This window comes from Barbus barbus (genome assembly GCF_936440315.1).
Source record: "Barbus barbus genome assembly, chromosome: 40".
Classification (NCBI taxonomy): Eukaryota; Metazoa; Chordata; class Actinopteri; order Cypriniformes; family Cyprinidae; genus Barbus; species Barbus barbus.
The window spans coordinates 5,899,967-5,925,419 of NC_136718.1; the positions used below are offsets into that span (position 1 = coordinate 5,899,967).

The window sequence follows — 25,453 nt, forward strand, 5'->3', positions numbered from 1 at the left end:
GTTAACAATTCACAATGAAATGCATTACTTCACTAGTTTACTTTACTATAAAAAAGCAATCTGATTACGTAACTTGTTTTATTTGTAATGTGCAGTGTAACCCCCGACAAGCTTCTGAAGTGATATGGGTATCAGTGGAAATGAAATAGCATATTGCAAAGGAAAAACATAATCTCATTGATTTGATAGTCATTTGATAGTTAATTAAGAGCATTAGTAAGTAAAGACAGGAGGAAAGGTGGCAAAAACAATGGATGGGAAAAAAGGAAGGGCAATGAGTTTACAAAGTTGAAGGAAAGGGGGAGAGATTAAATAATGCAGGAAGGAACAGAGGAGATATCATCAGATTTTAACACAAGACTAAACAGAGCACTATCAAAGTAGGTAATAATATAGGTAGATGTGAATGATGTGGGCAAGAAGAAACAGTGAGACATGTTATGCTCCACTGTCAGAAATCTGAGGCTGAAAGAAGGAATTTGATCCAAAATATAAGGACCAGATAAGATAGGATCAGGAAATAACTGTTATTGAATCTCTTTTCACTATCTTAACAATAAATTTAGAATTTAGAATGATTGAAGATATAAAAAGGCAAAGAGAGGAAAAGGGAAATACTTCAAATACCAGATGTCGTGATCCACACTCCACAGTTGGTGGTTTTAATGCACCAATTTTCTTTTGTCTACATATAATAAAAATCCAATAAAAAAGAAAAACAGCCAATAAAGGTTTGATATACAAGTGTATTTTTTAAAAATAGAATATTGTGAAAAAGTTTTTTTTGGTAACATCTGAAAAAGTGAAACTTTCATATATTCTAGTTCCCTATTGATACTCCACTCGTACTGCGTCTTGCTAAAGACGCTATGGGAAAAAGCCTTTTTTCTCCTTTACTGAAGCCTTATTCAATCACGCAGTGAAACTGCACGATCATTGGTTCGTGCAGTGTGTTAAAAACGAACCAATGTGTCGGCAGCGGAGCTGCACGAGCCTATGGCGACGGAACCCGCCAGATCCCGCCAGAATGGGCGGGGTTATCTGGCTATATAATCGGCCGTCTCGCTATAGGATCCTCAGATTTCTTCTCCTTCAGCGACGACATCTCGCCTTCGCTGATCCCAAGAAGCTGCCTCGCCGTTGACACGCCTCGCAGCTGAGCCAGAGACCTCCTGCCAGCTGAGACGCCGCTTTCACCGCGCTCCAGCCCCGCAGAAGCCCCGGTCTGATCGCTGCTGCCATCCGGTGAGTGCTATAAAAATGCATATTTCTCTGCGTTGTTGCAAATGCCGCAACAGCGAGTATGGCTCATGCAGGGAATCCTGAACGATGCAGAAGAGCAATGAGCGCGCGCCGCCTGTCTGGGTCTCGCCCACACACTGACTGCGCGCTTACCGAGGCGGAATCTCGTTCGAGTATGAGTCTCGCTCTCCCGCTCGCTGTCCGCCTCTGTGGAGGCAGCTCCCATTTCTCCCGTTTCTCCCGTTTCTCCTCTCTCAGCAAAGCTCGGAGAATGAAACATCAGAGCCACGGAGCTTCCTGCAGCGCTCTGATCCGCCGGTATTCACACGTGAGAATCAGAGCTCCTCCTTCATTGAGCGGCTCTATTCTCTTTGGCGGACCGGAGTGGAAAGCTATGTCTGTGCGTCACTGACTTGAGTCAGTCGCTTGAGTGATTTTTCGCGCCGGCATAGCCCCGTGTGTTTCACTCTGCATACAGCGCTTGATCTGCCAGCGCATGTGGATTAGCGCCTCTCATTACATTGAGTGGCTCAATCCTTCTGCGCATTGTAAAATGCTGCGCTGGGCGGCCCCTCACTCTCACGTTTATTTTCTCCCAGTCACCTCGGAGAAAAAGACGGTAAAATCGCAGGGCTGGGCGTTCAGGCTTGAGTGATTTTTCGCGCCGGCATAGGCCCGTGTGTTTCACTCTGCATACAGCGCTTTGATCTGCCAGCGCGTGTGGATTAGTGCCTCTCATTACATTGAGTGGCTCAATCCTTCTGTGCACATTGTAACATGCTGCACTGGGCGGCCCCGCCTCTCGCGTTTCTCTTCTCCCAGTCACCTCGGAGAAGGAGACGGATATAAAAAAAGAAAAAGGCTTGAGTGATTTTTTGCGCCGGCATAGCCCCGCGTTTTTCACTCTGCATACAGTCTTTGATCTGCCAGTGTGTTTACACTAAGGATTAGCGCCTCTTGCAGCTCTTTGATCTGCCAGCGCTACTTTCATTATGAAAGCGTCAGTCTGTACCTGCCGCCTCACGGTGCCTTTCTTCAATGAAGGTGGCCACGCCTCCCCTTCTCTAGTGTTTCTACTCTCCCAGTTATCTCGGGGAAGAAACTGCAAGCTCCAGGGTTCGAGTGATCAAGCTTGAGTGAATTTACGCCAGCGCAGCCCCGCGTTTCACTCTTTGATCTCGGCTCGCCTTCTTTAGTGAAGATGGCCCCTCCCCTCATCCACTACGATGGCAATGAGTTTGTGGTAATACTGTTGTGAACACTGGGCCCTTTCAAAAAGCACCCACACAACTGATCGCTGTTATAGCAAGGAAATAAAACACAAACATTTTCAAAAGAGAGCACATTCCTCTCTCTCTTATCACAAGCTTCAGGTTCCCGCTAGGCGGCCTGTCCCTCGAAACAAATTCAACCCCTGACCACATGGGCCGAGGCCTGGCAGGCCATCCCCGGAGTGTCAGAGTGGGATACAAGGATAATAGAACGAGGCTATGGGTTTCCTCTTCCTCCTCTCACGAGCGCCCTGCCTCTGTGCAGTCGATCGCTCGAGTTTATCCAGCCCCTTGCCACGCGGGCCAAGGCCTGGAGGGCCATCCCCGGAGTGTCAGAATGGGTTATACGGATAATAGAATGAGGTTACTCACTCCAATACGCTCGCAGACCCCCGCGCTTCAGCGGCGTGGTCTCCACTTCTGTAGATGGCGAGAACGCTCACGTTCTACGTTCAGAAGTGATGACGCTGCTGGAAAAAGGAGCCATAGAAATGGTTCCTCCAGCTCAGAGCGAATCAGGCTTTTACAGCCGTTACTTCCTCGTTCCCAAGAAGGATGGCGGCCTCCGGCCCATCCTCGATCTCAGACGCCTGAATCGCGCCCTCATGAGGAGGTCGTTCAGGATGATCACACTGAAGCAGATCCTCGCGCAAATTCGCTCAGAGGACTGGTTCTGTTCCCTGGACCTGAAAGACGCATACTTTCACGTCCAGATAGCGCCCCATCACAGACGATTCTTGAGATTCGCCTTCGAGGGATTGGCTTATCAGTACACGGTCCTTCCTTTTGGACTGTCCCTGGCCCCACGCACTTTTACGAAGTGCATGGACGCGGCTCTTTCCCCTCTCAGGCAGATGGGAATCCGCATTCTCAATTACCTCGATGACTGGCACATTCTGGCCCAGTCAGAGGTACAACTACTCTCACACAGAGCCCTCCTCCTCACTCACCTAGAATGCCTGGGGCTCAGGGTCAATTTTGCCAAGAGCGTGCTGTTTCCCAGCCGACGGGTGTCGTTTCTGGGAACAGTTTTGGACTCAGCTCAGATGAGAGCTGTGCTAGCGCAGGAACGCGCTCTGGCCATTCAAAAGCTCGCAGCCTCCTTCCAGAGCGGCACCGCTCGCCCCGTCAAAGCGTTTCAGAGGATGCTGGGCCTCATGGCAGCAGCATCGCCGGTGCTACAGTTGGGCCTGCTTCGCATGCGGCCCCTTCAGCGCTGGTTGAAACCACAGTTCCGCCCCACGCATGGCGACACGGTCGCCTACACATCAGGGTGAGCCAGGCCTGTGTAACGGCCCTGGCCCCCTGGAAGAACCCACGATGGTTCAGAAAGGGTGTGACCATAGGGATGGAAAGTTGTCACGACAGACGTCTCCAACATGGGTTGGGGGGCGCTGTGCGAAGGCAAACCGACCTTTGGCCTTTGGTCGAAGGCGGAGTGGAACCTCCACATCAACTGCTTAGAAATGCTAGCAGTGTGTCGAGCTTGCCAGTTTTTCCTGACAGAGCTAAAGGAACGACATGTGCTGATCCGCTCAGACAACATGTCAGTGGTGTCCTACGTAAATCACCAGGGAGGTCTCTCCTCGAAGTGCCTCTTCCTTATGGTAGAGCGACTTCTGGAGTGGGCTCAGCTCAACTTGCGTTCGCTGAGAGCAGCACATTTGCCGCGCAGATTGAACCAAGGAGCGGATATGTTATCACGGAGCAACGTCCCCTCAGAAGAGTGGATGCTCCATCCGCAAACGGTTCGAATGATCTGGAGAATCTTTGGCAAGGCCGAAGTACACCTTTTCGCCTCTAAAGACAACTCTCACTGCCCAGCCTATTATTCGAAGGTCAAGGATGCGTTGGCCCACGACTGGCCCAACCTCCTCCTTTATGCATTCCCTCCAATCGCTCTGATTCCTCAGGTCATCAGGCGAATCAGGGATCAACGACACAAGGTCTTGTTGGTGGCCCCCCTGTGGGAGAACCAGCCTTGGATGTCAGAGCTGACCCAGCTGCTAACCGCAGCCCCCTGGCCCGTGCCCCTGAGACGAGACCTCCTCTCTCAGGCGAACCGTTTATTGTGGCACCCTCGTCCCGAACTGTTGACATCGCAACCTGCTTAATTTAAATAGTCCAAACACTGATTTTAAGTCTAAACTTCACCAAAACTATAAACTGGTTCTTCAAATCTGATTGTTTAATCACAATGTTGTTCCAGGGTCAACAAAGATGTTGATCCAGGAACATGTTACACTTGGTAAAATCAGGTTCTGCTTGTTCCATCTGCTGACAAGCTTTATGGAGTTGCTGATTTCTTTTTCCAGCAGGACTTTAGCACCTGCCCACAGTGCCAAAACCACTTCCAAGTGGTTTGCTGACCGTCATATTACTGTGCTTGATTGGCCAGCCAACATGCCTGACCTGAACCCCATATGGAATTTATGGGATATTTTCAAGAGAAAGATGAGAAACAGTCGATCCAACAATACAGACGAGCTGAAGGCAATAGTGCCTCAGCAGTGTGACAGGCTGATCACTTCCATGCCACACCTCACTGATGCTGTCATTTGTGCTAAAGGAGCCCTGACCAAGTAGCCTATTGACGGCATAAATGAACACTTTACAGAACTTGAACTTTTCTGTTTTGCAAATCCTTTTTTTTTTTTTTTTGATTGATCTTAGGAAATATTCTAATATTTTGAGATACTGAATTTTTGACTTTCATGAGCTGTAAGCTCTAATCATCAAAAAAAAAAGGAAAAAAACAACAACTTTTGAAACGTTTTACAGCTCCTCGTTAGTATAGTGGACAGTATCTCCACCTGTCACGTGGAAGACCGGGGTTCGATTCCCCGATGGGGAGTGCCAGTTCTTGGGCTTTCCTGTAGCTCAAATAGTAGAGCATGGCGCTAGCAACGCTAAGGTCATGGGTTCATTTCCCAGGGAAAACAAGAGCTGATACAAATTTAAAAACTGTAACTTGAATACAATGTAAGTCACTTTGGATAAAAGCGTCTGCTAAATGCATAAATGTAAATGTAATGATTCGAGAATATATAAAACTTTTTGAAATAAGTTACAAAAAAATAACTTTTTCATGCACCTGTAATTGACATGATACCATATTTGATTTGACCATGAGTATACAGAACTTCAATATATTAAAATATTATTTTCAAAAAATTGATTACACCATTAGAGTTGCACATATTGCTTTTGTACTTTATGTCCTTTATGGATTGTGAAATTTTGGACCCTACTGGTTATTACTCTGTGGACAAAACCCAAAAGATTCTTCATATCTTTCTTTTTCAGGTGAAGAAAGAAAATACTAATTTTTAATATGCAATAAATTAATTGCCACAAATCACATTTAATTTGTAACTGGTGTATTTTAAGGCAAAATTGATTTTTAAGATGTATTTATTTTAATTTTTTGGTGAACATAAACATCTAAAACACAACACTTGAAAGAAATGTCCACATCCTCCATAAAGGATTTTGAATTCTGTCAATGCTCTTCCCCTTCTTCTCATAATATGTATTGCTGGTTGACAGTCCATATTATGATTCTAAAAGATTCTAAAAGAATTTCAAATCAAATGAGCCAATATTTTATTCACAATAGAACATAGAGAGCAAAACAAATGTTTAAACTGAGAAATTTTACAATGTTATGCACAAAATGAGCTAATTTTAAATTTTATGGGAAAAATAGCCGGGAGGGGGCATGTTTACCATGGTGTAGCATCTCCTCTTATTTCAAACGAGTTTGAAGACATTTGGACATCGAGGTTATGAGTTTCTGGAGTTTTGGTGTTGGAATTTGGTCCCATTCCTGCCTGATATAGGTTTCCAGCTTCTGAAGAGTTCGTGCTTGCCTTTGACGTGTTTTTCGTTTAATGATGCACCAAATGTTCTCTATAGTTGGAAGATCTGGATCAACACCCAGACTCTTCTACTACGACGCCATGTAGTTGTAATAGCTGCAGTATGCAGTATGCAGTATGGTTTTGCATTATCCTGCTGAAATACACGTCATCTGGAGGGGAGCATATGTTGCTCTAAGACCTTTATATACCTTTCAGCATTCATAGTGCCCTCCAAAACATGCAAGCTGCCCATACCATATGCACTTATGCACCCCCGTACCATCAGAGATGCTGGCTTTTGAACTTAACACTGATAACACACTGGAAGGTCTCACTCCTCTCTAGCCCGGAGGACACAGTGTCCATGATTTCCAACAAGAATGTCCAATTTGGACTCGTCTGACCATAGAACACTTTTCCACTTTGAAACAGTCCATTTTAAATTAGCCTTGGCCCACAGGACACAACGGCACTTCTAGAACATATTCACTTATGGCTTCCTTTTTGCATGATAGAGCTTTAGTTGGCATCTGCAGATGGCACAGTGGATTGTGTTAACCGATAGTGGTTTCTGGAAGTATTCCTGGGCCCATTTAGCAATGTCAATGACAGAATCATGGCGATGAGTGATGCAGAGCACATTAGTTTGTGAATTGATGAGGAAAGGTTAGCATCAGACAATGCTCTGATTTAGTGTGTTAAAACCTGTTAAGAATTTTTCAGACCTGGGACAGTCTTGCACACTTACTTCTTGACACGTTTATGCACTCTCAAGTAGCCAAGATCGCAAGTGAGCATATTAGGACTGGCCCTCTTTACATGCACAATTCAGTAGAGTGCTGTGACACTCACAAACTGCACAAACACTTGATGTCACGTGGACAGTTCTGTGACTGGTTAAACAGTTACTGATGGCAGATTTTTTTGTTTGTTTTGTTTTTGAATGAACCAGTCCTTTAAATTAAAACAATTCTTGTGTTAATAGCCTACCATAAACATGGGCAGCAGAGCTCCAGGTTGTCATTGCACAGAGAGGCCCTAGCTTAGCAATGATGCTAATAAAAACCAAAAACATTTGTGGCATGTCTCTCATAACATTCAGCAAATCATAGTAACATTGAGCAACAAGAAGTGTAAACAAAAGGCATAAAACAATTAATTGTGTGACCTATAACTGTTCACTGCTCACACCTAGCTCCACCATTAATGATAACATGATAAATGTTTTTTAAATGATCCATAATTACATTTTGTGAGAGTAATTTGCTTTTGTTTTTAATTTAGAAATGGAAAAGGAAAATTCCCAGTAATTCCCAGTAGTTTATAACCATAACATTGTGTTGTATTTTTTTTTCTTAAAACTGAGAAATTCTCCATCCACTTTTCACCTTCCATGAAGGATGGATTGTCAGGATTTCTTTTTTCTTTTCATCCTCCAAAGCTACGCACCAAAAATGGTTTCATTCCCTAGTTTTATAGGCTTGTTAAGATTTTTGCACTGAGAGTTTTAAAAGCCAATGACAGTCAGTTGTCCAAGATGTTTAACCACATGAGTTTTACAGCAGTGCAAATCTAAACACAAAGCTGTACGTTTGACCTCTTTTGACGTGCACAAGTGAGCACTGTAATGGTTAATCAGTCTTCAGACCTAAAATAGCTTGTGGGTGCGTCAGCCAACCACAGAACCACAAACTAGTCTCTCTTCTCTTTTAATGCATTCTCATCAGTTGAATGTTATGCGTCACTTTCCATTTTTGTGACATCATTGTGACTTTCTCAATCCTTCAGGGGTGAGTCATTGTGGGGTTTTTAATGGGACACAGTGGCATTTTAATGGGACATGTTAGACAGAAAATATATGCATAGGCAAGTTGAACAGGGCTTTTGTGGTGAAGAAATCATTCAAATTTGGTGGCAATTCTGGAAGCAAAAAAAAACAAAAAACATTAAAGTAAAGAGGGGGGGGGGGGTGTTATTTATTTATGGTTTGATTTGTTTATTTAAATCAATTAAAATTTTTGTTATGACATTGTCATTGAGTTAACTTACAATGCCATCTCCCAACCAATTCATACTTTTTTTTCGAGGTTGTCAGAGAGTCACAGCCACAGTCACCGCCGTCAACCGCAATCACCTTTTTACAGTCCCCGCCGTCATCAGCAATCACCAGATCCCCGTCACCTGAGTTTTGATCACCTGCACCTGCGGAACCTCATCAGCACTCCTATAAACTTCACACGCTCTCTGACACTCATCGTCCGGTCTACGGTTCACCATAACGAACGATACCTGACTCTGTATGCACTTACCTCATAGAATCTCCAGCGTATGTACTAGGACTCCTGTTACTCCAGCAATTCCCCTGTGATTCTCCAGCGTCGACTCCCTCTCTCCCGAGCACATGGATTCCACTCCCCCTGTGAATAAGGATATCAGTTCTCACACAGATCTCCAGACCTAGACAAATCACAAGATACTCACCTGCTCCTCACTCTCCTCACTATCCGCATTCAAGTCAATAAATATTCCATTGTGTTACTTGTTGTTTCCGGCTCTATTTGTGACAGAGGTAGCTAATTCATATGAATTTGTACGACCTCACTTGTGCAATTTTTTACGATTTCTGTGAGGGGTAATTTAGGGCTGGCGTTAGGGTTAGTACTTTGTACAGATTCGCACAACTTTGCCACTTCATAAAATACATACAATTTTTCACAAATCTTGCAAATATATACGACCTCACTCGTACAAATTTGTCCGATTTTTTAAAAATTAGCCATCTAGTAAAATATGTAGGAATTGCCGTGAGACCGGGTTTCAAGTTGAAAAACTGACTATTAAATTGGAAAATTGCAGGGTTATTAATAATTAGTGAAGGTCACCAATATTTCACAGCTATATATAAATAGTAGTAACTAGTCATTTGCATAATTATTAATCTCATATATGGTGTAACTGCTTGTATCCACAAATTTAGAAGTGTGGATCACAGATTTACATGGCCATTCTATAGCCATAGATACAGTAAGATATTTTTTTAAAAGGAGAGATAAAGAAGATTGACTGAGAATCAATACATGGTGAATAATTTACTGCCATTGTGTAATCAATAAAAAAGTTGCTGTAGTCTGATTACAAGTATGTTAAAACATAACATAATCTGATTACAAGTACTTAATTTTTGGAATCTGATTATCTGTATTAGATGTAATCAGTTGTTACCCAGCACTGAACATTTATATTTGAGCTTATTTTAAGATCATATTTATTAGGGGTTATTAGGGGACCAAAATCATATGTGTTACAGATCGGCCAGGCTCTCAGGACAACCAATCACAGCACACACCCTCACCAGAATACTAATTGAACGCACCTGCTCGTCATTCAGACCTCATCACCCCCGCTACAAATACACACACCTCACAACACTCAGTGCCCTGTCTCGTTTATATGATAAGTGGACTCTCTATTGCTTACCAGCTACTTACCTACAACCTACCTGCTTGAAGGTTACTTACCTCTTGTCTCCTTGTCTGTGCCCGGTCCTCTGTTCCTCGTCGTCTTCCCTCGTCAGCGATCTCTCGCCTGTTTCTCACAAAATCCGTCAGGAGTGAGGTATGTGCATCATCAGTCTCCACGAGTTCCTGTTAAAAATATTTCATCAATTAATCTCCAGTTATTCATCGTCTCCAGTTATTCATCGACGCAATTCTCACCTGCCTCTTCCCATACTCTGCATCTCAATCATTAAACTCCTTCTGTTAATATCTTATACCTTGTGTGAGTCTGCTTCCTTAACAATATGACAGAGTAATTTTTTTATTCCAGTAACTATACAACATTTGGCCACAGAATAAACAAGCCTGAACAATCAAAATGAAGTATTCCTGAGGGCCAGGTAATGATAGAGATCTGTTTAGTATTTATAAGTCCTAGTGTACTAATTTTTGTTCCATATAAAGTTGATTATCTGTGGAATTCTGTCATCTATCAGAGAATTCTTACATCTGTTGCACATTTTTCACAATGAAAGTCTGTTTGAAACAAGAAAAGCTTTTTTTGTCGTTTAATGATTATGAGAAAAATAACTTTCAGAGATACAATGAAAAAATATGATGATAAATGGCGCAAAATTTATGCGCTTAAGCATGTTAAGGTAAAGTACAATATTGTTACTTAGTACAATGTGTTTTGTGTAAAATTGGGATTAATGAAGACGGTTGCATGAGTGAAAAACAGCAAGACATCAAAGCGGCAGTGCGTTCTTCTCCTCCACATCTGCTTCCCGGAACACTTCATGTGTCTAACATGGTCAGTATGTGGTGCTGGTTCCATTTAACATACAGTAAATAAACCCACATCAGGCAACTATTCCTGTTCACAAAGTCATTTCGACCTTCTGGTTTGATTAAATGTTATTTGCTGACGCAGTCAAAGTCATGATCATTGTTGCTGTGTTATACAGAGATTCAACTAAATGTTTATCATCCATTAAATGTACTTTGACTGTGTTTGAGGTAAAGAGCATCAAGAGACAGCATTTGAAAGCTTTAAACGTAAGCATGGATCATGCTTTAAGAATGATCCAAAGTTCATCTTGAGCTTTAATAAAAGCAAGAACTTTGTTCCAGTTTCCTTTTATTTCCAGGTTAAAATGGGATTTCAAAACAGCGATTCTCAATGAGACATTTGGAAGCCTGATGCAGCTTTCTGCTCAAGTTTTCCTGAAATCAGACATTACATCAGTTGAAATCATCCTGTAGTCTGACTGTCTCTGAGTCCAGCTGGACTCCTTCAGGCAAGCTCTATGAAAGACAGAGATAGTAATTGTAACCCTCAGAGTGCCTCCGTATGCTCATCAATAGCTTACATCTACATCAAACTGGTGTAGTTGAGAAATTCATAATCATAATGGCAATACATTTCTATTAAGAGTGAAACTCTCTCTACATAGCATGATGCAATATTACAAAATGTGTCTTCATTCAAGAGGCTGCCTGACCATAATAGCAGCAACTGATAGGCCGTTAGTGGTGGTCCAACAACAAATCCTGACAGGGCAATCAAGTTTCCATTTCCTTCTATGGTAAATCCCCTCATTTTAGCCAACATGTAATGCAAGCAATTACAGACTGTCTACACAATGGCTGCTTTGTTTTCACAGCTTTGACTTTCTCTGAAAATGATACGCTCAAGTATACCAAACAGAGGGATAGCATACTACTCTATATTTCTGCATTATATGTAGGGTTTTTTGTAATTGTGCATGGGAACAAGAGAAATTGATTTGAGATGAAACTTACCTGTTATAATCCACCTTATAAACCATTGCACTTTACAAAACAATCATCTTGGCAAGCAACATTACATTACCATTAACACAGAAGTCCTCCAATGTATTTTAATGCAATCGATTAAAAAAAACAAATCAATTAAAAAATTTCAGGAACCAGCGCTGCTGAAAAAGTGGGCGGGTAATATTGCTCTCTATAACACACCTTGGAATATTGTGACTGACCAATCAGAATCAAGCATTCCAGAGAGCCATGGACTAAATCAAAAATATGATCTGAATGATGAATATAATCATTATTATTACCAATATAATAATTGGATGCATGCATGAGGTAATGCGACATTTACAAACTATGCTTTTTTTATGTTTCCAATCTGATAGCCAATGAAATGTGTTTCAGGTGACAGTGATCTTATGTGGCAATTATTAAATATGTCAACGCAGCTGTCATAGGTGCAAGGCAATTTTGCTGTTTGTTAACACATTTCTTTCATTTAAGGCAGTTTTTAGAATTAGCAAAAGCTTATTATAGTGTGAAGACTAGTGTGAAGTTGGAAATTTCCCAAAAACACTTACCAACCACTTCAGTAAATATTCTGTCACACAAAGCTAAAAACTGCTGTCGAAATGCTAGTCTTTTTTCACTCCTTAAAATGATCGAGTGTTGTGAAGCATTTACAAAGTTAACACTTAACAAATGTCAATGAGTTTGCAATGAATATAACTTCTCCAAAAATAACAGCTCTCTTTTTTTCCCCCCAGGTTTCTGTTTAATCAAGCCTTCTTTTCATCAACACAGTGAGTTGATCCTCCCATAATGAGGTTTGGTAGCAATGACATCATTTTATTCCAATCAAATAAGGCAGACATAGTGTAAGCGGATACTCTACTAACTCTTAGCACAACTGGACAAGCAGGGGGGAAAATAAATCAGTAGAAACATGGATAATGTCCTGACAGAAAATTACCAGTGGTTCACCCAAAAATGAAAATTCTGTTATAATTTATTCACCCTCATGTTTTTCCAAATTCTGTATGATTTTCTTTGTTCTGAACACAAAAGAAGATATTTTGAAGAATGTTGGTAACCAAAACAGTTAACGGTAGCCATTGACTTCCATAGTATGAAAAAAAATACTATGGAAGTGAATGGCTGCCGTCATTCTGTTTGACAGAATTTTCATTTTTGGGTGAACTACCCCTTAGTTCACAGACTTTTCCTTCAAACCTAAAACACAACACAACATAATTCAAAATATGGGTAAAACTCCTATGAAAAATCCATACAGAAAATTAATTTATATTAACATGGTGTATAGCCCATAAGATTTTATATTTTAGATACATTACCATTAAAATAATAGTAAGAATAAACCACTTCAAACTAAAGACAGTCTTGTCTCGTGTCAAATTCTTGATACTGTCAGCTGAGGATGATTTGGAGGAGTTTTCTCATGTGAACCACTATTTGACAATAATAATATACAGCTGTGGGAAACCACAGCACTGTGCCAAACCCAAGGCCTTGAACTTCTGTAAAGTAAACATGGGATTTTTCCCGATCAGGCAATGTAGCATTGAATATCTGGCAAACTTAATAAAACTCTGTTCACTTGTCTTTGAGTAGTTACAAACGCAAGTATTTTAAAGTCATACGTTAAAGATAATTCAGAAGCGAATAAAGGTGAAAGACAGACAGACTATCGGTCGCCTTGGATTAGTTGTGTGATTAGTAGGTAGAGCTATATGGATGATTACATCAATTTTCTCATAACAAAGGTAAAACTGAAAATCATTATCAGCTGTGGCATATCAAACCTAAAGGTTAAGGACTTAAATGTGTCTGTAGCACAGTCATAAACACGGCTAAATTGCCAACATGTGTCTAATTAGATTCAGCACTGTTTAAGGAAAATATCCTTTGATTATTCTTAAAAAAAAAGAACAAAAAGCTGTTTTGGATGTTTGAACGCTTCTCTAAGATCGCAATACCTTGGGAAGTTTACATAGGTAATAAAATATATTTTAAAATGCATGCTATTAATGAAGTTTTTGTTCATATGCAATGTGAAAACACATAAGAGTTTGTGTACGCGCCATTCAAACCTGTTTGTTTTCTGGCTCAAAGATAGCAAATACACACCACAAATAATAAATACTGTGGAACTGTTGCATTATAAATAAACACTTTGCAATGACAGATTACTAGTTGTTGCCAGTCAGCACATTTTCTACCAGGCCGCCACTTACCGCTAAAAGGGTAAACTTTTACTAGAACTGCATTAAAATGGCACATCCTGTGCCTCTAGTTTAAATTGCTATAAAACCAGTCTAGGGAAACTAGTTGTATTTCATCATTGTCTTTATTTTAAACCAGCTGACTGAAAATTAGTCTAGCGTGTTTATAGAAGTGAGGTCATGCTCAAAATGATCCGTCATTTGTCAGAGAGGATTTGCCAAAGCGCACTAACAAGAAAGATATAATGGACTATAAAGAGATGCTGCATGTACAGCCCATTACTGTAATTGTACCGGCCTCTCTCTTTGAAGACCACTGCTTCTCCATGAAGTCATGCATAATTTAAATCTCTCATAAGGAATTATGCTCCGGCAGATGCCATGAACGAATGGCTGTAGGGAAGACAGAAATGTCATCAGGTTGGGATCTTCACGGCTGAACTGAAGACATGGGAAAAATGAATTAAAAGCTGGTTTTGTTTCTCAGCTGGCTCCAATAAAACAATGGTTCCCAATTGGTCTGTTTAATAGAGTTACAGGGGGGAAAAACTATGCTAAATGATAATAAACTATAATTTGATAAATAGTCTTGTCAATTTTTAAAAGGGTGGAGAAAACGCTTCAAATATCAGTATTGCTACTGACATCAAGTATTGTGTATCCAATTAAAGGGAAAAATTTATATTTTGTCATTCTTTTGACAGGCCTATTTTTTTACAGTAATAAAAAACAAAATTTGTTTTTAAAGGTTTATTTATCTAATAGTATAGTGGGTACATAAAAGTCTTAATACAAAGTACTATTCTATTAATTAATATTCTTAATTGAAACTAATAAGCAGACTATTATTGTCAACTTTGATGATGAGCTATATGAAAATGGTTATATGAAAACGGTTTGAGATATCAAAAAGCTTTTTAAAACTTTTGAGCATGGTCTGATGGTCTGATTTAATTTTTGAGAAGTTTGGGCATATGGCTTAGGACGAAAAAGTACATTTGAAAAAGTAGGTTTTTCATGTAAATCAAAATGGCAGGAAAAAATAATAGCAAAAATGTAAACTTTTGGATTCTGTAGGAGGCAAAAAAAAAAAAGAAAGAAGCCAGATTCATGCATATATTTGCAATTATATATCTTGACCATAACTTAATAGATTTCTCCAAGGAATGTTGCCGAAGACCCTGAATTTTTGGCCAAACTGTTCAGAAGTTACAAGCAAAAATAGCTGTTTTTATATCTCTACGTGCCGCTGTGCCGAAACTGTGCAGATTCCCGCAGATCATGCATGTGATGACATTTACCAAGTTTTGTCAATGTGCCAAAGATTTGCAGAGGTATAGCCTAACATCCATTTGAAAATTTTGATCATCTAATTTTGATCTGAACCAATTTTGGTAAAAATCGGGCAAACCGTTTAAAGTAGAACCATAAAAGTATTTTTTTTTTTTAAATGGCAGAAACATTTTCAACATGGAAAATGATGTCACATGAATTAAAAAAACAATGAAATAATTTTGTTTCTAGTCATTATTTTTCAAAAGTTATTAGCATGAACATGAGTGCAGATTTGGGTAGTTGGTGGCACTAGAGGGTTTGAGACTCCAAATTTGCTGTGATTAATCTTGAGTCTGTCTTTTGTCTGTATGCCAAATTTCATAACTTTCCCACAAGCGGTTTTATGGGCTGCCATAGACTCAAGAGTAGAAGAAGATAAAATGATATGAAAACTAACAGAAATAAGAGGTGCCTTTGTACCTTTGGTGCTTAGCCCCCATACACTGAGAATAGCATGGTTTTATATATGCTTGATATTTTGTTAATATTGTTTTTATGAAATGCATTTGTATTGCTGCCATTATATTATAACGCTTGGCAAAGGAATCATTAAAAAGTTGAAATCTCTGACCCAGATTACAAATAGAAATTCGCTTGATGAGAAGACATTCATGGTTTCTGTTGACAACAATTGGCTGTTGACATCATCAAAGACTTGGAAAGGCATAGACTTTAAAGAGACATGTAGAAGCCAATAATAAACCAAATTACAGTACATATACTGTATATTTTTAATGAAAAATATATTTTGTACAAAGAACAAATATTTACTGTTTGGTTGCCACTTGAAGTCCGAAAATCTGTGATCCAGTTGAGAAGCACTACTAGACATCCGTTTTATGGCAAATCAGGTCATAACTTAATCAAAATGTGATCTTTTAAGTATGTGGCAGTCTAGATGTGGTTGTTTTAAAAACTAGCCTGCGCTCATCCATCACTGGCCTTTCAACAACGAGTTGCTTGATTTTATCCCAGCGTCTCGCATGGACTACAGTTTTGACACTCGTAGATTCATCTCTGAAAAGTAAGTGCAAACATTTCATTTTACAGGGCTCTTGATTTTCTGGGACGCCACGCTTTCCTCTCACATGGAACTAAACCTGGCACCAACTGCTAAATCCCTATTCCCTGTCGACACATACCTTCATCAACGGCTTATCGACTCCATGGTCTCTTTACCCTGTGAAGGTTTGCAACCATCCCAGTGATTGCTAAGGCACTCGGTTGCATTTTGAAAGGCAGACACATAGCTCAAGAACTGAGGATGTTTGGCCACAGAGCAATTATTAATGGCTTGCTGAAGCAGATGTTGTTTATTTGGCTTTTACGATAGATCATGAATTGCAGAAGTTCCTTATCTCCTCTTAAGGGCTTGGAGGAAAAATGCTTCAGATCTCTGTGAGGAGGTCACTGGATGGTCGCTTGTGGTGTTTTAAAGGTTTCCTGGTGTAATTTATGACTGGAGGAACATGACAGCAGCTCTGACTCATCTTCTCATGCTCTCAAGTATTTCAGTGACCAGACAGAGATTTTCAGTGGTGGTCAGAGCACAGTCAAACAGCGCAACTGAAATGGAAAAAGTCAGATACGCCAGCCTGGCATGCAGCTTAAAAATATGAGCCATTAATTGCATGATATGTCTTATTAAGGGAAATTAAAATTAGCTCTTGCTGCTATTGTACAGTTCTGGGTCAGTTCCAAATAACTTGGCAACAAGTATAAGTTAATCAGTTTGGTTTCATATGGTTTTGAAAAAACAAAAAACCTTTGAACCTTTTTCAATAAAAGTATATATTTAATTAAAAAGTTAAATATGCAATGTGCAATGCAACCAACTAAAAAGTTTTATTTTTCATGTTTAAAAAATAGTTTTTAATTTTACAAAATATTTTTACTTTTTTTTTTTGCTTCAAATCAAAGTGTATAATGTTGTGATTCACCTCGTAGCTGTTTGGTTTGGTTCATGGCTTATAATGCTTTAACAAATATATATTTTTAAATCCCTGTACGAATGAATGGAAAAATACTTTTGGAACCAGTGCAGCTAATGCATTATATTGTTTTCATACTTTGCTAAAGGTAATGACTGAATAGTAGTTTGACAAATAGCGTTCAGGGATAGCACATAATCAACCAATCATAGTGTGCAAGAAGGTGGGATCTACAGAGGTCAAACCAATGCAACTATATAAAATGATTGAGGACGGTAGAGCACATAAATAGGAAAACAAAGCCAAAACACAGGCATTTTCAGCAATTTAGAAATCCTGGCCAGGACATGTCCTGGAAAAAGAGGACATATGGTCACCCTCTCATGACCTGTGAACAAGCAACCAGCGGGCAATAAAACTGGATAACTATGTTCCACAACTGGCACTTCACAAAAACATTAAATGATGGTTGCTAATGTATTTTGATTACCGCTATTTTGTGGCTAAGCTATAAATGCCATAGCTGAATCCAGCAACCCTTATGGTATGGTGTGTGTCTCAGTTCTATAAAAAAACTGTAAATAGAGGTTTGATCCAGAAATTCAAAGGAAGTGTTTCTGACCTGAAAGCTCTTCAAACCTCAAAAAAAATAAATAAAAAGCTTTCTCGGAAGAGCAGCCGCCTAAGATTTTATAGCGATAATTGTTTAGTTTAAGTGTTTATGTTGTGCAGCATGCGTGCGTGTCATGCAAACATCCGTTGCGCAATGAAAAGTGTTTGTTGCTTCATTTGCTGTTTTCCTTGTTTCGGTTGTTTCATTGTTTTCAGGCCTCTAAAGACATTAATCGGGCAATTAATTAAGCAAGAGATGAAAGATAACCAGACTATAGTGGGACAGCCAAAATGAATAGCCATGGGAAAAATAGAAAGATCGCTTGAAAAAAGGGGGCTTTCCCTTTTTCAAACATCATCTATCTCTTTCACAGATCCGTGAAATCAGATACAGGTATTACATGTTGAGCTCGAGCAGAGGGGGGTGTTGGGAGGGTCAGGTCGCCTCGCCGAACACCCCCTCCTCCTGATTGGCCCACCTGGGTAAGAGAGCTTCCTAAGACATGAACCGAGCTACCTCTCGCTCTATCCATCTCATCGGCGCATATCGGATTCCTGAAGCTTTGAAATCGAGGATGGGATCAAACGGCCCACAGCCACTTATGAGGACAGCTCAACTAGTACAATGACTGCTAATAAGGGCTCGTTTGACTCGGCCTGAGACCAGACAGAGAACCAAGAGCCCGGCTATTGTATAAAAACTGGCTTGGCCTTTCAGGATGCTATTGTGTGTGTAGAAGCAGGGATTTTGCTGTGGGATAGTATATTTGGGGATATCTGTTTTTTGGGGGCCAAAAATATTCTATTTTATTTGAGTGTTTCTTCAGCTTTAGGCTTTTTTTTGTTTGTTTGTTTGCTCTTATTTTCTTATTTAATTTATCAGATATTTTCACCACATCTCAATTTATGTATTGTGTTTAATAATTAAATAATAGTTCATTAATATTCTGATGGAAATAATAATTAAAATACACTGTGTTTGCATATGTGTGTGTGTGTGTGTAAAAACAATGTAAGAACAAATGATTTAAAAACAAAATACTAAAAACTGATAATATTAATATTTCACTATGTTCATAATATTATTTCACTATGTTCATATTATTTTTACATAGTTTGACCACATCTTTGGTTTTTATTAAAAATAAATAGTTCTTTTTTTCTATAATATAATATTATACAACTAATATTATTGTTTGCCACAGCAGAAGCTTGGTTTTGTGCTCAGTGACCCATGTTTGTGTTGTTTTTGAGGTTTGTGTTTGGATTATTGTATGGTTGGAAGTTACAAACATGGCCCATTATAAGATTTCTAAAAGAGTCAGTCAATTATTGATTTTTTATCTGTTGGTATTTGATAGAATCCATAATGCCATGTGTTTAAACAAGATGTCCAGGACCTCCAGCAGAAATATAGGCCCACAACATCACAAATACAGCAGTATATTTCATTGTACACATGGGGTACTTTTTATTCCTACGTGCACCAAACCCATCTTGAGTGTTTGCTGCTAAAAAGCAACTAAAAAGCCATTTTTAGTTTAATCTGACCATAGAAGCCAGTCCCATTTGAAGTTCCAGTCGTGTCTGATAACTGAATATGCTGGAGTTTGTTTTTGGATGAGCTAGGAGAATTTTTCTTGAAACCCTCCCAAACGACATGTGGTGATGTAGGTAGAATAAAAAAAAAAAAAGATTTTCTGACCCTGAGACTCAACTATTTTCTGCAATTCTCCAGCTGTGGTCCTTGGAGAGTCTTTAGCCACTCAAACTCTCCTTCTCACCGTGCATTAGAACGATATAGACACACGTCCTCTTCCAGGCAGTTTCGTAACATTTTATGTTGATTGGAAATTCTTAATTATTGCCCTGATGGTGGAAATGGGAATTTTCACTGCTCTTGCTATTTTCGTAAAGCCACTTCACTAATTTGTGAAGCTCAGTTATCTTTTGCTGCACATCAGAAATATATTCTTTGGTTTTTCTCATTGTGATGGATGATTAAGGGAATTTGGGCTTTGTTTTCCCTACTATTTATATTTTTGTGAAACAGGAAGCCATGGCTGGATAGTTTCATGATCATAATCACCCTGAGGTGCTCAAAATTGTGAATATGAATGGGAATATATACTTCAGAGATGTTTTACTCATACGAATTTGTAGGGGTGCCAATAATTGTGTCCAATGTGTATTTGAGAAAAACATTTATTTCATAATGATATTTCCCCCATTTTAAATTCTTAATAGCCAATGAACGGTTAGATTTTTGTGATTTAAAAAAAAAAATCAAAGATCAAAAGGATTAACAATGCACATTCATTTTCACAGCCTTCTTTGATCATATTTATGAAGGGTGCCGATATTTTTGGCCTTGACTGTGTATATATATATATATATCCTGTATACAATGGTTTTTAATGTGATTTCATGTACGTTGAACTCTGTCTTTTTGAATAAATTTAACCAACATACTGCCTGAAGTTTAAGAAACACTTCTTCATATTTGAGAAACATTTGTGGAAAATATTCAATATATGTAGCCTATGACCCCTTCAGGAAAGAATAGCAAAAAAGTATTTAGTCAGCCACCAATTGTGCAAGTTCTCCCACTTAAAAAGATGAGAGAGGCCTGTAATTTTCATCATAGGTACACTTCAACTATGAGAGACAGAATGGGGGGAAAGAATCCAGGAAATCACATTGTCTGATTTTTAAAGAATTTATTTGCAAATTATGGTGGAAAATAAGTATTTGGTCAATAACAAAAGTTCATCTCAATACCTTGTTATATACCCTTTGTTGGCAATGACAGAGGTCAAACGTTTTCTGTAAGTCTTCACAAGGTTTTCACACACTGTTGCTGGTATTTTGGCCCATTCCTCCATGCAGATCTCCTCTACAGCAGTGATGTTTTGGGGCTGTCGCTGGGCAACACGGACTTTCAACTCCCTCCAAAGATTTTCTATGGGGTTGAAATCTGGAGACTGGCTAGGCCACTCCAGGACCTTGAAATGCTTCTTACGAAGCCACTCCTTCGTTGCCCGGGCGGTGTGTTTGGGATCATTGTCATGCTGAAAGACCCAGCCACGTTTCATCTTCAATGCCCTTGCTGATGGAAGGAGGTTTTCACTCAAAATCTCACGATACATGGCCCCATTCATTCTTTCCTTTACACGGATCAGTCGTCCTGGTCCCTTTGCAGAAAAACAGCCCCAAAGCATAATGTTTCCACCCCCATGCTTCACAGTAGGTATGGTGTTCTTTGGATGCAACTCAGCATTCTTTCTCCTCCAAACACGACGAGTTGAGTTTTTACCAAAAAGTTCTATTTTGGTTTCATCTGACCATATGATATTCTCCCAATCCTCTTCTGGATCATCCAAATGCTCTCTAGCAAACTTCAGACGGGCCCGGACATGTACTGGCTTAAGAAGGGGGAATTATTCCATTTTCTAATAATTGCTCCCACAGTTGATTTCTTCACACCAAGCTGCTTGCCTATTGCCGATTCAGTCTTCCCAGCCTGGTGCAGGTCTACAATTTTGTTTCTGGTGTCCTTCGACAGCTCTTTGGTCTTGGCCATAATGGAGTTTGAAGTGTGACTGTTTGAGGTTGTGGACAGGTGTCTTTTATACTGATAACGAGTTCAAACAGGTGCCATTAATACAGGTAACAAGTGGAGGACAGAGGAGCCTCTTAAAGAAGATGTTACAGGTTTGTGAGAGACAAAAATCTTGCTTGTTTGTAGGTGACCAAATACTTATTTTACCGAGGAATTTACCAATTAATTCATTAAAAATCCTACAATGTGATTTCCTGGATTCTTTCCCCCCATTCTGTCTCTCATAGTTGAAGTGTACCTATGATGAAAATTACAGGCCTCTCATCTTTTTAAGTGGGAGAACTTGCACAATTGGTGGCTGACTAAATACTTTTTTGCCCAAATGTATGACAAGATGTTTATTTGACATTGGTAGGTGTTAAGCGTCTTTTCTTTCTGTGCTGCTCCTCTCCTCTATGTCAGGGCTGAGTTCAAACATACCTGAGACGTATTGTCTATAATCATTCACTGCATTTGTAAGCAGTATCTCCACCTTCATAATTAATCAAGTCTTGTCATATCTGGTATGTATTATATTCCTGCAGTGCTAACCTCTATTTTTAACCTCTTTTTTTTAAACAGTTTTTAATCTCTTTTAAACTTTAATCCCCTGCTAGTCCGTGTCATTTTTAAATGGCACAAAGAAAAACAGACCGAAAGAAAAATGAAACCATTCACTTTTATGCAGATTCCCTGTGGAATGTGATAGAAATTTGCTACCACCATTTTCTAGGTCAAAGGTCTTCATAAACAACTCAAAAACCTGATTTGGATATGACGTTCACTTCAAAACAAACCAGTTGAGCTTTTTTAAACTTGTTTCATAATGTAGTCCATAGAGGGATAGTTGTTCTCATTCCAGTCATAACAACATTCTGTCTCTGTGTTCCTTAGGAGACGTTGTTTTTCTTTTGTACAGAGATGAGAGCCGTATAAAGTCTATAAAACCAGTCGATGTACATTAGAGCAGCAGATAATTTTGCACCAGCAGTGTTTTCCAGCAGCACCCACATCCTCACAAATCCACAAACAAACAGGCCCTCTTTCTCTGTCCGTTCACACTTGTGTTTCACCTGTTGAAAGTCGGGTTTGTTTAAAGTGATCTCCATGGTAGCAGAATTTGTTAATAGCGAGCTTGTCACGCCATGCGAGCTCCTGTTTGTTGAGCCATGTGAAACTGTCATCTCAGCCCAACAAAGCTAGGATTTTCTAATGTTTTTCCTCAATTTTGTTACTTAGCGGTGCTTGCTCGGGCAAGCATGGCTGTTACTATTGCTCATCATGAAATTCGGTGCGTAACTCATCCCACGAACGTGAACGAACCCTCAAATTGAGACCGGACTTCCATGTATAGGGTAAAAAATCCTATAGATTTATATTTTGAGATCAAAATATCAGAGAGACTTAAGAGTGTTCTGATTTTGTGTGATAAGAAACCAGCTAGCGCTAGCAGCCACATAGCTACATGCTAAAAACATAGCAACACAACAGCAACCACTCATGTTTTCTTAAAAAACCTAGTAAAAATCTTGTTTACTAATTTGATATACTGTATATTCAATCCAAAGTGAGAATTTATGGATGTGTTGTGATGTTATTTTTCCATTGCGTTGGCACTGAAAGGAGCCTATAGCTAAATACGCAACACAAAACGCACACCCACATATATATATATGTCTCATAGCAGACTGACAGCAAGAAATGTGTAGCTTTCAACATGCTCTCATAACCCAGAAGATCCCCTTAAATATATTTGTGAAACATAATATGCAGGTCTAGTGACTCATGCGATTAAACATCAACCTGTTTGCGGTTTTAAGACTGGGTGGAAACTAACAATTATTCTTTTCTGTTCAGTGGGCCGGAAAAATGTGACTTACTGTAAATGACGCTAAAGTGAATAACTGAATGCCGTTAAGACACATTTCATATTGCATTTGGCTGTCAGACTGTTTGTTTAGGCATCTCGTAGTCAGAGGATGTTTAGTGAGCACGTGTCAAGCCCTCTGGGCATTCATAAGTCATCACTTTTTATTTGTTAGGGCAGCCTATGCAGGGCAGATGGTCACAGGATACAACGCAGACACGATCTGGAGGCCAAATGGTGAAACCAATACCTAACCGATCTTTTTTGTTGTTTATGTGATACTATACAGTATGCTGAACGTGAACGAGATGATTCAGTCCTTAGGAATTGGTTACTGGCATCAAACCCAGATGTTTCTTTCATAAGAAACTCATAAGCTCATTTTTAATTATGCTTAAATTAAATTTGTTTCATTTTCTTTTAATCCTCAAAATGATCAAATTTGGTGGTGTACCATGTTTTGTGAAATTCAAATGTTTCAACCCATGATGTTCCACAGTTAAACATAAAATAAAATAAAATATTACAATTGAATAGAAAAATTAAATTAAATTAAATTAGCATTTCTTAAAATTGTGATGTCCAGGAATGAAAGAGGCTTGAAAGTGTGGCATTAATTTGCAATTATTGATCCACCATTTCCTACAAATGAAAAAAAAAAAAAAAAAAAATGTGTATGATCAACTTACATCGAAAACTGTACAGCAGAAAATAAATAAGTACATTTATTTTTTTGTCAACTATGTTACTAATGTTATTTAGTGTGAGGACATTGATTAAACAAATATTATATTTGTGATAAATTATTATTTTTTAAATTTTCTGTATAGGAAATATAAGTTTATTAATAACTGCAAATTGATGTCGCTGTATTGAGTTAAATCTCTATTATGGCATTGCTCTGTTTATTTTCATCAAAATGAAAAATTAAAAAAAATATGTTGATTTAATTCTAAAATAATTTTGATGTTTAATTATAGAGAATTATGAAATCATGTAAATATAGGATTTTAAACTGCAATTAAATGTCTTGTTTGTTTACATTTTTTCCTTATAAATTAATTAAAATAGAGAGTTTTACCTCCTGAAGTTGACAAAAAACACTGTATACTTGGTAATGAGCATTGAAATTGACCATGTTTCAGTTTCTATCCATGTGGACAGGTGCATATTGTGTCATGACATACCTGCAAAAGAATACACAAGAAAGGAAAATAATAGAAACCATACCATTTCAAACAAATGCGTTATTCAATGCTTTCGTCTGCTGCCCCCATCTGGTGATCATGTGGAGCAACACCAGAGAGAAAGAAGTGTGTGTTTTTGTGTTTGTGCTGCCCTATGACCCTGTGGTCAGTAGTGTTTACAGAATTACAGAAAGCCCAATAACTTTTCCACCCTATTCTATTTGCATAATATTCTACTCTTAAAATGTAATGCAGCTTTGTTAAGAGTCCAGGCACCTCAGTTCACCTCGAGCCCCCCGGTGTGGCGGGGTCTGTGAGTCTGGTGTCGGGGCAGAGGGTGCAGGTTTTGGAAACAGGAGCTCTCATTAATACAGGAACAAAAGCGGTCCTGTTCCACTCTGCCTGCGTATCTCAGAGGCAGGGGGATAGAATGTCTTGCTGCTTTGTTGTGCCTTTTGTGTGAGCAGACAATGCATATCTTTTGCCCCCCTCCCCAATCGAAAATGAATGAAAGGCTTTCTTTGAGCCAGAAATATGTCAGAGACATCAGGACTATGTCAGCTTGAAAGTCTGGGCTGGTTTTTGCAACTCAGGTGAAGGTGAATGACTGTATTAGTCTGGCTGGAATGCTTTTTCACCCAAAAGATGAAAGGGTTATGGTATAACTGCACACTAGAGGGCAGTAGACGTGTTAATAACACTATTTTGTAAATGGTTTTTATAGCACTTTGCACATCAAATGCCACTGAATCTGATATTCTAACACATGCAAACATATTCTGTATGTTTGTGCTTACTAAAGAGAGAGGACATTGCAATAAATCATATCTAATCAAGAATTTAAAAAGTAAGTATTAAAACACCACATGCATTTTCTTCAAAAAACTGAAAAAAAATTGTGTTTGCATAGGCTATTTGAAAGACCAAATAGAATATACTGCAATTACCAACATTTCTCAGCTTTAGTTAGTTCACATTAGTTCACTTGCTGAAATGGAAAAATGGAATAA

At 39.1% G+C, this 25,453-nt stretch overlaps 1 protein-coding gene across 1 annotated transcript in view; it reads left to right on the forward strand.

The window, feature by feature from the left end:
- LOC306859737 (uncharacterized protein) overlaps positions 1-25,453 on the forward strand; it is a 708,874-nt gene that overhangs the window by 392,628 nt on the left and 290,793 nt on the right. The gene's annotated exons all lie outside the window — the stretch shown is intronic.